Source organism: Alosa sapidissima, chromosome 15, assembly GCF_018492685.1.
Source record: "Alosa sapidissima isolate fAloSap1 chromosome 15, fAloSap1.pri, whole genome shotgun sequence".
NCBI lineage: Eukaryota > Metazoa > Chordata > Actinopteri > Clupeiformes > Clupeidae > Alosa > Alosa sapidissima.
This window is the reverse complement of record NC_055971.1, coordinates 4,953,615-4,958,755: the sequence shown is the minus strand read 5'-3', so window position 1 is coordinate 4,958,755 and position 5,141 is coordinate 4,953,615.

Sequence of the window (5,141 nt, the reverse complement as noted above, 5' to 3'; positions counted from 1 at the left end):
CAAATAGCATCCACTTCTAACTGTACATTGATGCAAACAGCATACCTTATTCAGAGTGTCTATTACACAGCTAAGCTATTCCCACCCTGTTACGTAACAACAACAAAAAACATGTTGCTTGTTTTAAAAAAAAAAAAAATATTATTACATTGTTTGATCAATATGCCAGAATAAATGCACAGGGGTGCAAATAGCATACACTGATATTTGTACCAGACGGGGTACTAATAGAACACATTGCTGTGTGCACCGGGGTACGAATAGCATATATTGATATTTGTACCAGACGGGGTACTAATAGAACACATTGCTGTGTGCACCGGGGTACGAATAGCATACATTGATATTTGTACCAGATGGGGTACTAATAGGACACATTGCTGTGTGCACCGAGGTACGAATAGAATTCACTTCTTATTGCACCAGGGTACGAATAGCATACACTGCTAATTGTACTAGGGGTGCAAATAGCCTTACCCATATTTTTATCATATAATATATTATAATATAATATCATATAATGTCAAATAAATGCCAGGTCATTTGGGAAATTGTTGGGGAGTTGTAACGGTAAGATAAACTTTTCATAGATTTTGAACTGCCAGGTATCAAACTAAAACCATTGTGTGCATCATACCTTCAGATTTTCTATTTCAATTTCAATTTAATTTTCACACACTTTTCAATTTAACATTCAAGTTATCAAACAGTCAAGGATGACACTTTTTGGGTCCTCTCAATCTGCATGCTGCAGATCTAACTTTAATGCTCACTTTAATCTTTAAACTTTAATGCTAAAGCATATTTTGGAATGCATCTTGAGCATTCACATTCAAATAAGCTAGATGGTTACCAGGTTGATAATTCACTTTTAGTTGCAAACAGAAATGTCAAGCTAACAACAGCTCATTACATGAAGTCTGTTTATAATAACATAATGTGCTATCAATGTGGCAAACAAACTAGACTAGAGTTAGTGGATCAGCCTTATGCTATGTGAGCAGGGGGGTCATCCCTATGTTCCCCAGGTCCTATGTTCCCCGCAAAAGGTTAGGGTTAGGGTTATGGTTAGGGTTTTAAAAAAGGATCCTATGTTCCCCGCTTTGTATGGGACCGGGGAACATAGGATCCTTTTTTAAAACCCTAACCGCTTTGTATGGGACCAGGGGAACATAGGTACGCTCCCTGAGCAGGTTGAACAGCATAAAATTAGCAGCATTTCTTTCTACGGAATAGGCTATTTAAAATATACACTAATAGTGTAGCCTAAATTATAGCATACCTTGGCTTTGAGTGCAACATCTAATCGAGATTCGTAGTATAGCCCACTGATCATGGTATCTGGGTACCGTGTTATCTTGCTACAGTAGTTGCCAAAGCCAGCAGGCCTTCAAAGTATCATAGTTAAGTTTTACAAAAGTTTCACTGACATGCTGGTCCCATTGGGTGTCATCATTATCATAATATATATTAACCTGAGAAATTTCAGATTATTCATTTTAAGCAAAGAACATTTCTGATACACTTTTTGGCCAGATGGTGGCGCTATATTAGGCATGGGAATTACACATGTGAATATCATCACAATAATGATATCCAATATTTTGTAAAGTTTCAGATCAACCAATAAAGGCATTACCAATTTCTGGCACATTTTCCTGCTTGGCCAGGTGGTGGCGCTATGCCAGGCAGGCCCATAGGGTCTCTGGATATCATCATAATTATAATATCTATTAACCTGAGAAGTTTCAGAACATTCATTCAAAGCATAGAGCATTTCTGGCACATTTCCTGTTTGGCCAGATGGTGGTGCTATGCTAGGCATGTGAATTATATGTGTGAATATCATCACAATAATGATATCCAATATTTTATAAAGTTTCAGATCAATCACTTAAGGCATTGTCCATTTCTGGCACATTTCCTACTTGGCCAGGTGGTGGCGCTATGCCAGGCAGGCCCATTGGGTGTCTGGATATTATCATAATCATAATATCTATTAAGCTGAGAAGTTTCAGACCATTCATTCAATGCACTGTGACTTTATGACACATTTCCTGTTTATATGGTGAGATATTAAAATCCTGACATATTACAACATATCAAAAATCCCTTTCACAATTTAACATCAGCAACATCTTGGCATCATATTTGCCAAATGTCACATGAATCTGACAAACCGTCTAGGAGGAGTATGTTAAAATTCATCATGTGACATCAGTGTAATTGCCATTCGTTGCCAGGTGGTGGCGCTATGCCAAATATGCGTTATGGGCATGTAAATATCATCACTACCATGGTATTCAAAGACCTGGGAAATTTAAAACATTTCAAGCCTTGCATGGTGAATTAAGACACATTTATTGTTTGCGTGGAATGGTATTAAAATGAATAATTTCGCCATTTCGACAAATTACAACATATCAAAAAAAGCTTCACAATTTAGAATCAGAAGCAAATTGGCATCATGTATACCAACTTTCACATGAATCGGAGCAATCGTCTAGGAGGAGTACGTTAAAATTGATCATGTCCACAATGCACAAAATCTCAATTACCTCACTTCCTGTGGGCGTGGCTAATGACATGTTAATACAAAAGTTGTTTGTTTTTGGGAGTTACATACACCCCCCAAATGTGGTGTTTGTATCTAAAACTATATGCCAACCACAAGTCACAGTGACATAAGGGGGCGCTATGGAGTTCCTGGGCAACGCCCGGTGCCAAGGCTTTTCCCCTGTGTGTTTACGGTACCTCTTGACGTGTGTGCCAAATTTCATGCGTTTTCACCGATGGGAAGCACCTCTTTTGGCATCACAATTCATCACATTTTAGTCCGCACAAAATCCCAAATACCTCACTTCCTGTTGGGCGTGGCTAATGCATTGTACATACGAAAGTTGTTCATCTTGGGGAGATACACACACCTACCAAATTTGGTGTGTCTAGCTGAAAGTATGTGCCAACCACTGGATCAATCACCTAAGGGGGCGCTACTGAGTCCCTGGGCCACGCCCGGGGCCAAGCCTTTATGCCTGTGTAGCCATTGTGATACCAGATGTGTGTGCCAAATTCCAAGACTTTTCATCCATGTTAACCACCTCAAAAATAGCAAAAAGGTAAACAAATAATAATAATAATAATAATAATAATAATAATAATAATCTTTCCAAAAACAATAGGGCTTCGCACCTCTCGGTGCTCGGGCCCTAATAATAGTGAAAAATAATAATCCTTACAAAAACAATAGGGCCTTGCGCCCTTCGGTGCTCGGGCCCTAATAATAATCCTTTCAAAAACAATAGGGCTTCGCACCTCTCGGTGTGCAAGGCTGTGCCGGCCTCGCGCACCGTCGGTGCTCGGGCCCTAATAATAATCCTTACAAAAACAATAGGGCCTTGCGCCCTTCGGTGCTCGGGCCCTAATAATAATAATAATAATCCTTACAAAAACAATAGGGCCTTGCGCCCTTCGGTGCTCGGGCCCTAATAATAATAATAATAAAACTGTGATGGGCAAGGATTGAATCCCATGTAGACTAGCGTAAAATAGCAATGAAAAGGCCTAGGCAGGGATGCGCTAGTTAACGAGTTTAGAAATAAAGTATAAAAAAAACCCATCAAACCCATGTTTACATGTCAGCAACATTAACGTTAATAGCCTATAAGTATCTAGGAGTTTTGACTCTCCCTGTGCTCAAAGTTTGTGTGGATATATGGACACGTTATTCTGCCCGTTGCAGTGTGCGTTTCAATGCCCGTGTTTCATGAACTGAATTCTTAAAAGGATAGGCTGGACAAAAGGATACACAATTAGGCAACACATTTTAGTAAGGTCTATTCACCAAATTCACAAGGCATCCATCTTGTTTTGAGTTTATAGACAGCTAACCCCCCCCCCCCCCCCCCCAACTGTTCCATAATCAGTGTAACCTATAGCCTCTAATGTGATGGAGTAAAGAAAAACACACTTGTCATTCATATTAGTCAGTCTGTTTAACCTGGCCAGGCCAAAAATTAGCCTAGATTAGATTCAACTTTATTGCCATTTAGCAGAGCACAGGTACAGAGCCAATGAAATGCTGACGTGCCTTCTTCACCAGACTGGAGGAGTTGAGAGACCAAGAACGATTTTCTGTGATGTGGACCCCAAGGAACTTAAAGTTTGTCACACGTTCCACTTCAGCACCGCTGAAGATGTTTAGCCAGGCCAAAGATGTTACTTGTCTTGTGATTAATCTGTACCATTGAGAGTATCCTGACTGGCAACATCACAGCATGGTATACCGTAAAACTTCAAATAATCGCCCTAAGTCCCTAAGAGACGCCTGTCTCTTTTAAACGCCTGGCGTGGCTACGGGTTTGGGTTAAAGGCCGGTCTCCAGTAGTAACAGACCAGTAGTCTGTTTTTTAGTTTCAGGTTGTATTTAATGTTCTAAAACCCGTCAGATCGTCTGTTTAAAGATTCGCAATGACACGAAACCGTTACAGAAAGGAGGTTACAGCAGTGTGAATTAGATGTTGCACGTCGTTACAAGCCCAAAGCATTCACATGTCTGGTCACAGTTGCAAGGTTTTAGAATGTTGAATCAAGTTGCTGCTCATCTCGTTGCGAATCTTGGGTGTGATTTGGGCTTAAGTATGGCGCAGACTGAGCACGTTATGATTAGATGGCATTAAAAGACTGCGGTGGGGAAATGCTTGAGTTCCAAATTGTATAACTTTTTTTCCAATATGAACTATGCCTATATGTCCGATTCATCCCTTGTGTTAATTTGCGGATAGGCCGATGGTAAGCTTGTTTTTATGCTGGCAACAAAACCAGAACGGTTCGCGAACGTTATTCTTTATTCTAAATGCCATGGCGATAAAGAGAAAGAAGTCAGAAAAGGAATTTACCTTAGACCTTAGGCTATATCAGAGCCCGTCTACGGACATTCTCTGGCTATATAACCTACTGAAATAGATTAATGATGTAAAGTCAAGTGCGCTTCTATGGGACTGGTGTGTGCGCGCACAGTTTTTATTGATGAGTCGGAGTGGCAAGTGCATTATAAAAACTTCTCACTCTTAGACCTACTCATACATGGTGGTGAAATGGCGTATTTAGCTGTTTAAATTCGAATCATATGCTGGGGGAGA